The sequence below is a fragment of the Diadema antillarum genome, unplaced genomic scaffold (genome assembly GCF_040938485.1).
Source record: "Diadema antillarum isolate AM-2024a unplaced genomic scaffold, OU_Dant_1.0 seq00003224_RagTag, whole genome shotgun sequence".
NCBI classification, from domain to species: domain Eukaryota; kingdom Metazoa; phylum Echinodermata; class Echinoidea; order Diadematoida; family Diadematidae; genus Diadema; species Diadema antillarum.
The window spans coordinates 95,110-106,205 of NW_027273809.1; positions in this window are offsets into that span (position 1 = coordinate 95,110).

Genomic DNA, 11,096 nt, shown 5'->3' on the forward strand with positions numbered 1-11,096 from the left:
TTTCAAGAAATATATGTGCATGTGTTGTTTTGTTTTTAGAAGCCTTCTTGCATTTTGAGCGAAGATCTCGACACAGTTTGAGCAATTAAGAAAATATTATGAAAGGCCACAATATATATTGCATGATAATTGAAAAAGCATACAGCAAAGGGCGAATGATAAACTAAAGCTTTCAAGACTGAATTGTTTCCTTGTAATTGCCTCATTAATAGGATCACTTAATGTTCCCTATAAATCCCATAATATACAAAATTCATGCTACGTACGAGTTGTACTTCATCTGATTCTCTACGTATTGAAACCAAATATTATGTTTCTTTCCCAGCAATTTCCATAACTCTGCAATATCTCCGAAATCGTAACTTCCTTTAGACAACAACCAATACCCACATCATATCCAAAGATTATTATACAGTGTATTAACAAAAAAGTTTGGCATGAGCTTGCTTAACTGACCATCATTTAGGCCTATTTGGCTCGCGCAAGGTCCACTGGAAAACTGTGTTGGAGTTGAATGTGACCTTGGTGCGAGGCAACCGGACGTTCGTTGCGGTCACTCAACGTATTTCAGTCATTGTTATGCTGTTGAATGAAGGCAGACTTTAGTGTGGGATTCCCTAATGACGTCACTCGGGTCCAAGGATCGATAGTTCATTATAGCAACTTGTGATTGCTCTTCCTCGAAAAAAAACAAAACCCAACAACAACAACAACACCAGCATATTATAGGTACTGTGTATCCCTGGACGTAAGCTGGTATAACTCTATCAGTTCATAATGGCAATGAGTATAATGTTGGTGCTATCAAGAGATGGATGAACCCGACATAACCAGCTTTATACTGTTTCTGGGCATTTCTGCTCTTTTCTACACCATGTTTGATGTAAGTTTATTTCTTAAGTGTCAAAACTTCTAGTTTCGAACTTTTCAACTCAACAGTAGCCGAACAACTTTTGCCTCTTTGCATAGAAAATTTAAGACTCTGTATTGGTGTGTAAAATTCCCTTTTTGAAAGGAAACCATTTTGCGGTTTTCTTTTGTTTGAAAGAATTCAATATAGAACTTCCGGAAGCTATAGGTTTACTTTCAACCATCATGTTTCCTCCCTACTTCTGTGCTCAGGAGTAAAATATTTGGATTGTCTTTCGTGATTTCATGATAGTACAATGTAAAATTTCTCCTCTCGCATCAGATTAACTCTGAATTTGTACAATTACACTGTACCATAAAGTAGAATATAGCCTAGTTGAATTGATCTAAAAATAACTACCGAGTGGATGACTAAGAAAGGTGATAACCCAGTCTTTGTTATTTGCCAAAATGCCATCAAATTAAATCTACTCTTCGTCTTCGAAAATGACACTGTACAGAGTGTATACCAATGCTGCATGTGTATCACCCCTAAATGTAATATCAACGCTAAATGTAATATCGACCCTAAATGTAATACACCTTAACCCTAAATGTAATAACAACCCTAAATGTAATACATTCTAACGCTAAATGTAATAACAATCCTTAATGTAATTCATGTCAACCCTATCAAATATAATATATATTCAACGCTTAATGTTTAAATGTATACACCTGATTACAGAGAGGGTAAGCAACGCAGAATATCGGGCAAAAAGTCAGGGGGTATATATATGAAGGAGATATGACGCAACTTTCTCTCGCACTCTTGAAAGAACGATAATAGTTGGTTAAACTTGTTTTTGTTGTTTACCCAGGTAAAAATCACACAGTCTTATTAAATCTATCGTTTGCTGCAAAGTTAATTAGGTCCACGTGACATAGTTCTTAAATCTATTAGCTTTATCATGCTATCACATAAACGTTTTGTATTCCAATCTTTATTCAGTGTTCATTATTGCTTAGAGTTTTGTTGAAAAAGAAAAAAAAATGGGCTAAAGTTAAGTCAGTTTGCCTTACTCATACATTCATATATCATAGGAAAGTCAATATATAAATGGTGACTCAAAGATGATTAAAAAAAAGACATCTATTACTTTTTGCTTTACTGGCATTTTTAAATTTATTTCGTGTACCCTCCCCAAGACCAATTATTGTCCCAGTTTCGTGTAAGTATAGTCGTGATTACCAGGAGTCGTGAACAATGTCATGAGGTTAATATTTCGGACAGTGATTTGCTGCCATGTCAATGTGTGACAGATATTTCGTCATTGAAAACATTACAATCTTTCTAATTTCTAATTTTCTCAATCTACTCGCTTTACCATCCCGTTTCATCAGTAGGTATATGTTTTTTTTTTCTTGCAATATTATTCATATTCAGAATTTCCTTGCAAAGAATTTTTGCCCATTTTTTTTCATCAAAACTGAAAACAAACATGAACACTGAATGAAGATTGGAATACAAAATGTTTATGTGATTGTATGATAAAGGTATAGATTAAAAAGAAAAACTATGTCGAATGTACCTAATTAACTTTGCAGTAAACAAAGGAATTAATAAGACTGTGTGATCTTTACCTGAGTAAATAACAAAACCAAATCTAAGCAGCTATTGCTGCTCTTTCAAGAGTGCTCTAAAAAGTTGCGTCATATCCCTTTCATATACCCCCTGACCTTTTGCCCGATATTCTGCGTTGGTTACACTCTCTATAATGAGGTTTTTACATTTAGGGTGGTAATTACATTAAGCGTCAAGATGTATCACATTAAGAGTTGACGTGAATTACATTTAGGATTGTTATTACATTTAGCGTTAAAATGTATTACATTTAGGGTTGTTATTACATTTAGCGTTAAGATGTATTACATTTAGGGTCGATATTACATTTAGCGTTAAGATGTATTACATTTAGGGTCGATATTACATTTAGGGTTAAGATGTATTACATTTAGGGTCGATATTACATTTAGGGTTAAAAAGTATTACATTTAGGGTCGATATTACATTTAGGGTTGACATGATTGTATTACATTTAGGGTCGATATAACATTTAGGGTTGACATGTATTACATTTAGGGTTGTCTCCGGTTATTACATTTAGGGTTAAAATGTATTACATTTAGGGTTGACTCGATTATTACATTTAGCGTTAAAATGTATTACATTTAGGGTTGTTATTACATTTAGGGTTAAGGTGTATTACATTTAGGGTCGATATTACATTTAGCGGTGATATCACATTTAGGGGTGATACAGCATGATCCGATGGATATCAAGTGCTTGTGAAGGTGGGGTTTTATATCTGGGTATCATCATTATTGACCGTACCCGGAACTACGCTCTGAACTACTGACCATTATGTAAATTGATGACCAAAGGCAGGCAGTTACTTCATTATTGAGCTAATGCTCAGACAATAATTATGCCGGATCGAGTCATGTTAGCGAAGGCTGGTTGGTCAGGCTTCCATTTTGGATAATAATGAGATGTTTCAGAGAGAGAGAAGGAGAGACGGAGGGGGGGGGGGGGGGAGGAAGAGAGATAGAGAGAGGGGGGAGGGGTGCCCATCCCCCAATTTTCAGCAAGCAAAAAAGGTGTCCCGTTTTCTATCCCTTTTGCTGGTACAGCGTATGCGCTCACACTCCATAAAATTACACAATCATCTATTCATTCGATTTTGTCTCTTTTCTTTTTCTTTTCTTTTTTGTCCCTGAAATTAGTTGTTTACTTTCACTTATTATCATTTTTTTTTTTTGCTTATCACGGGACACATTCTATTTGGAAGACAAAACTATAGGTAAATCCCTACAGAAGAAACACAGTTATGCCATAGGCTCATTTTGTATGCCCAGAGCCCAATCTTAGCCATCTTTTTGTAGCTAATTTTCAGTTAAACGTGCCTTTTAAAGATTTCTTCTTTCTTAAGTTGAACGACACTTTGCCGTTGCAGACGCATTTAGGGTCTTGAAAGTACATATGTTTCAAATACGACAGGGACTGAAAGATCATTTACAGCTGGGGCATAATATGTATATGTATGTATACGATTGTGATATGATTCCTAATATATACTGTGTTATGTTCTGTTGGAAAAAGGAGAAGAATGAAATAAAATGAAATTAAATGAAATATGATTATGTTTAAAAGTGTCCCCTTAAGCGACAAAATGTGTCCTTCCTGCCAGAGGGAATTACTGATATGCGATGTATTTCACAAGTCGTCTTGTAATAGTTACACATATCATGAAAAAGATAAACTAGGATATAAGAGTTGCCTCTACTCTCTTCATATATCATAGCTCTCAGGTCTAATTTACGTAGAAGGATGCTGAACATGAATACCTTCTTTTAAACAGTCCCAATAAATCACACATTGGCGAAAGAAGGCCTGAAAAGGCCACTAAATGGTCTTTGCAAAACGTTTATATATACATGCAGATCGCTCTCTACACCCGCTCGCAAAAAACAAAATAAATAAAATAGAACAATGATCATATATGCCCTATGTACATTCCATCCCTCTAAGTACTTTTTTTAAAATCCACCATGACCGATTATTTTCGCGTACGAAACATAATTTATACACTTGGTTGTCTTAGCATCCTGTAATCTAATTTTATCCTTAAAAAACCCAAATAAACAAAACGGAGGGGTAGGAGCTACAAAAATCAAATCTCCCATCCCTTCACCCCATCCCTCCTGCCGTAAGTTCCCAAACGAGCATAAAAAAGCGTGTTCTTGGGCCTTTATGCTGAGCCTTAAAGAGCAATTCCGGACCAGTGAAAACACTGAAAAGAAAGAATAAAATATACTCGGCGCAGTTGTGAAAATTTTTATCAAAATCGGATAAAAGCTAGGGAAATCAAAGGAAATGTAAAGGAAATCAAAGGAACTTGTGAGGTTTCACGAATTTTTATCAGTTTTTGAACAATTGTGAATTTGCAGATGGTGAGCTGATGACGTGATCAGATTTCACAATTTCCTACAGATCATGTAAAACATAGATGAACATACAATTTTCCACAATCAAGTTTAAAAGAAAATGTTGTTCCTGGCTGATCACTTGAAAATAATGACCAGTCATCCATATCGTAGGATTTAAGACTGGGGCATAATTGCGTTTGGCCGAAAAAAAAACCCCAAACAAACATACGAACATACAAACAAACAAATAAGAAAAACCTGGAAATTTTGGAGATTTTGTGTACAAACTAAATTGTTAGTATTGAGGCGATTGCATCAACTAATTCATTTGCATGTTTATATTGACTGTTCAAGAACTGTTTGGAGATGATTAGCAAAACTTCATAATTTCAGAACTTCCCTAATTTTTATCCGATTTTAATATTATACTGTCACTGTTGTTTATTCTACTTTCTTTTAACCCTATTTTAACTGGGCTATTTGAGACCAAGTTTTTACTGGGGGGGGGGGGGGGGGGATACCCCCATTCAGATCTCGGCCTCCGGCGATCACCGCAAAATTTTGCCTGAACATAAAGCCCGATGTCAACTACAAGATTACAGGGTCATACAATAGAAAAATATTGATTTTCTATTTTTAGTATATCACTTATGTAAATTTATGCATGAAATTCATATTTTCACCTGTAACTCCATTAAAAAGACTGAAGGATTGCTAAATTTTTGTTTAAGAATTCCTTAAGACACATTAAACAATTTTCTTGCAAAAAACTGCACAATCAAAATCAATTTCTTTTGTTTTTTATTGTTTCTTTAGATTTCTTACATATTTTATTGTTTCTTGACCCTTTTTTTCTATTGCTTTTTTGATCAAATTTTGTTGCAGGCACTTTTTCAAGCTTATCTACATTAGAATTGATTAATTTCAATGATTAAAAGTGGAAATCATCTACTTTACATCAATTTAACAAAAAAGTAAATTTGCATTGGATTTGCACACGATATCGTGAATTTGAGCTGTTTGGGGGTTGACATGCATATACAAATTACTATACGTAACTTTGGAACGGTGTACCCGAACGTCGCAAATTTGGTCTCAAAATATGCGGGAGACTTAAATGAAAAAAGTCATGAAATGACGCGGCGCCATCTTTTCGCGTTACGGAATCGTGGCGCGAAATGTCGGGGGGGGGGGGGGTCAAATTGACCCCCCCCCCCCCCAGTTAATATAGGGTTAAGCCTAACTTCTTATCTATAGTCAGAAATTGTCCTACAAGTCTTTCATCTCACTCACTCAGTTCGCCCGCATTGATCCTACAACAATCCTGACAACCATTCACATAGATGCGAACATCACATTTATCATGCTACATAACATCAGCGCCCCTTACACACCACCGCTACAAAGGTGACTATCGTTTTCAAAATATCAAATAACTGAATTTAATTTTGATTGTAATTTTCAGATACCGATTTTGCACGATTATTGACACGCAATCAGATTAGGATCGTAAATCAATTTCAAAACATGTCAGATGTGGTCGGATAGAGACATTACGACCTTTGTGTTGACCAGCCTGTTTGCATAGGGAGTAAGGACAATTGTTTCACATTACTACTGAAACCATCCAATGCTCTGATGAAACACGCATTCGACCAATATATGTTTCGAATGGTCGGGGAGGGGGTTGAGTGCCCCTCCAACACCCTCACCCCTGGAAACAACGAAAAAGGGTGTAACACAGACACGATTCAGAGAAATGTGAAACGTTCGTGTAAACCCGCGAAAAACGTAACGCTATCAAGACATGAGTAGACTGATTAAGCTTATGGACACTGAACTAAACTGGAAAGACCAATAATAATTATTATCAAAAAGAACGTAAAATGGAAAAAAAAGCTATGATAATGCATGTACAGGTATTTCCAGCACAAGGGCATGAACGTTTAGCAGTGAAGTCCACATGCATGGTAAAAATTAAAGTAACAGGATTAAGAGTTGCGGCAATTGTTACAAGATGGCGACTACTTGAAAATTCCAAATGTACGAAAAACAGCCAGAAAACATTGCATATGGTTGGAATAAACGTGCCAGAATGTGCATCAGGTAAAAGGGGGTATGTTTGGTGAAATGATGTAAATTTACAGAGAAATAATGGAAAGACATCACATTAGTTTGATACTTTATAGGTAAAAGCACTACAGCTGGTCACACATTTTCCGAGGCCGAAAGGTTCACTCGATATGGTTGAGGTTTCATTGAAATCCAGTTTCCTGCAGGAAAATATCCCCCCCCCCCAAAAAAAAAAGAAAAGAATAACACAGTCCAGAATTAGATGGTTTTCTATTGTGCAATCGCATTTCTGCTGGATTTTCAAGCGGCAGAAGGGAACGTTCGTTTTTCTTACACCTGAAGTTCACTGACCAGCTACCTTTGATACGTAATCCCCATTATTCATTTACTTTATTGTGAAGTGTTTTTTTATCAGTTGCTATAGGATAACATTTTCTGGTCCTCTGTACTTGACATGTTACCTTAGAACTTGAGGGATGCTGCCAAAGACATAATCAACATACTGTAGTTATCTGCACTTCACATAGCAAAGCTGGGACAGGAATCCATGGGGGTTTTCGTAATTTGTTCTCATATGATCTGGGTTTACCGCCGGAAAAAAAAAAAAAAAAAAAAACAGTAAAAAAATACCCTTCTGTATCATGTCAGATATGCAAAAATAGCAACAACCCAAATATAAAACTTCATGAAACGATGTGATTAGATGTAAACTTGAAACCATCTCACATTTATTTCTTTATTTCAAGTTTACTGCTAGCAAACTTGAATGATACATTGTACAGATACAGTACAAAACTGTACATGTATTAGGAATTTGAATATCTCTTCCCCTAGCTTTGTCTTTTTCACAAGTTGGGTATGTAGATTGAGATAAGGACAGTGACATGTACAGAGGTACATGCAGTACATACATGCACTTAATTTCTGTCCATGTGGAAACAAATGCTGCAGAGGATGCCACAAACATGTACAAACTCATCAAACCTGTGCCTCATAGCACAACATGGTATCATACATGAAATATTAAAAACTGATACAACGTACAGTAAATGTATAGATGCAGTTCCTACACATTCACAAAAATGTGTGTTTTTTAACAAATTAATTGGCATTTATATTCAATGATCGAAAAAAATAACAGAAAAACAAACAAAACAAAATAAAAACAATTTGGACTGATGAACAACCTGTTTATACATGTACTGTATAGTCAAGGGCAAGCCACATGTATAAATGCTAACAGCCCTTCCCATAGTACGCTATATGTTTGCAAAAATGCAATTACATGTTACAACCATGGAAATACAAAGCACATCACTGCCCTCATTTCAAACATTAGTGCAAGTGAACATGTTTGTACCAAGTTACACAGTACCTTGTATTGTATAGAGGTTGATATTTTCATTCCAAAATGTGTGAAGTGTGTGGAATTAACATTCATCAGTGTTGAAGCTATTCTCAACTCACAGTTGGCCTACATTTGACTTATAACTGGGTTGGCTGTATGTACAGTTGTATACACGTACACTTGTACACTTGGGGGCCGTGGGGGCTCGGGCCCCCACACTTTTTGTGCACCATACAAAGGAATACATAAGGTGTCATCACTTTGGGCCCCCACACTTTTTTGAACCCGGAAGTACGTAAGTGGCACTAAAATGATGGGAGGGGAGAGAATGAGCTGAGGACCTTTTTTTTTTCTTTTTTTTTTTTTTTGCTTGTTAGCTCATGAAACCCGGAAGTGGGCCCCCACACTTTTGAAAACAGTGCACCGGCCCTGTTGTACACATTATTATATGTTCATATACACACATATTCATGCATATACACGTACATGTAACTATGCCTGAATTTGATTGTCGAATAGACAAGTGTACAGTGTACATGTGTAATCTATACCCAAACAAGGTCACATTCATTGCACTGTATACAAGTATGCACAAGAGTGAGTGAAGTTTTTCAATGTGCGCCTGAATTTTTTCTTCACTGAACTAGAACTTATTTCACATACAAAGAGTCAGATGAAAGAAGCAGTGTTTAAAATGAAGAAAACATATTTCACTGTATCAAAAGTACTAGAGTGATTGAATATCTATCTTTGTAGTGAAAAAAATAGCTCTTTCTCAGGAATTCTGAGAGCTATTAACATTACGACATAAAGTAGCTCTGAGGTCTATGAGCATATCAACCTTTTCTGTGCCAAAGAATTTGACCAGAGTACACAATGCTATGGGGTCTTCTCTGCTAATCAGCACTCAGAGCACACAGAGGGTTTATGAGAGGTAAACAGGCCGACATTAATCAGACATTACAAAAGTGACAATGTCTTTCACAGTCCACTGAACGAACATGGATACAGTGCACTCTCATTATAACGAATACGGTTATAACAAAATTCCGGTTACAACAAAGTAAAAATCCAAGCCGCAACATTATCCATTTTATGTATTTTTATTGTTTATTTGTTCTGTTATAACGAAATTTCGAGAAAACGAAAGAAAACTGCCGGTCCCGAGGACTTCGTTATAACGGGAGTCCACTGTAATAGTAACATGATCATCTTCTTGGATATATTGTGTAAAAAAACAAACAAACAAACGAACACACTCATCAACACAGGTTATCAACCAGTTTGCCCGATTTGGCCCAGCGCAATAACTGATTACATAATATATTCATTATTTAAAGTAATATACAAAATGAACATCATTACATTTTTGTTGTACCAAGGTAAATACACATCAGCAAACCAACCTCCCTTTTGACTGTGAAGCAGAAGTTTATGTACAATTCTTGATTTCAAATGCAAACCTACTTACACGTAACTTCCGATATCTTGAGGTAAATGACTGCAACAGTAGTGATTCAATTTCAGTGCTTGTGCTGCTGTCAGTGCTCTCTCAACACAAGTATTAGTGATAATCTTACCTTGAAACCAGAACATGATAGCAGGTTCAGGTTGACCTAAAAATTATGACATGTAGTTCTGGTAGCTAGTGTTGGGCCTGGTGCTGAATGTGGTCAGCTGAAATGGACACCATTATTTTTGTTGGCTTGTCACATGATTGTCCACTATCAGCAAACACCAGCCTACCAGCAAATTCACTATGATAAATGTGACCATGCCAACAAAAGGGCCCAGTGCCTGCAATATTCATCATTTTCCATTGTTACAGTTGCGATTCTAGGGAACTTCCAGCTGGCATCACAAAATGCTGTCCTATGGAAAACTTTTCTTTTCTGCTTCTAAATGTGCATGTATGCTTTCTCTGCATATTGGCACATATGTCTACAAACTAATTTCTAATGATGAACAGAGATTACCTAATCCCCAAAATCCCTATTGTGCATCACCATTGCCTTCCTGTTGGACTTAGACATATTGCTACACTTTAGTGGGATTGCAATTATTTTACCACTAGGTCAAGTTTGACTGCATTATTAAATGCTGATGTAAAAGCTTGACAAGTGAAGTGCCTTGACACACAAACAAATCATTAGTTAATTCAGTATCCATTTTCTTGTAATTATTTGTCTTTCCTTTTTATTCATTTTTTTCTAATTGAGAAAAGGATTTTACATCTAAAGAGGAAAATTTGTCAATTACGATTTCTAAAGAAACAGCTGAGGAATGGCTGACTGCCTATAATTCAGATACAAGGCAACCAAAAGGCATAATTCAAACTTTATATTACATGTATATACATTGCAGAAAATTTGCACTGAGGACATTTTCATGAATGAAATACAAAATGCATATGTACCGCCTTGCTCTTACTCTGTATACTGTGCTCCAACATCTGCAATTTCAGAGAAGCTCGGTTTAGATCTGGAAGGGACTTGGCATTGATCAATCATCAGAATCCCCTAACAAAGATCATTCTCACACATTTCTTACTAATCATTATTCACTCTTTCCTGCTGTCAGTTTTGCGGGTCAACTTTTTCACATGTTCACTTCTGTGTCATTTCTAGCTTTGGTCCTTTCAAGAGAATATAATCATTATTTCTTGTAACCATGCTTTTTTTTGTAATAATCTGTTGAGGACAGACTGATTTTGCTTTAGCATGCATTTCCCACAGACACCTGCCCGAGTATTTTTGGGACTCGTCTTCAACAGGTTTACATCTTCTTCATAATTGCAATGTCTCACTTTCTATTTCTTTCTTATTATTTGCTTTGA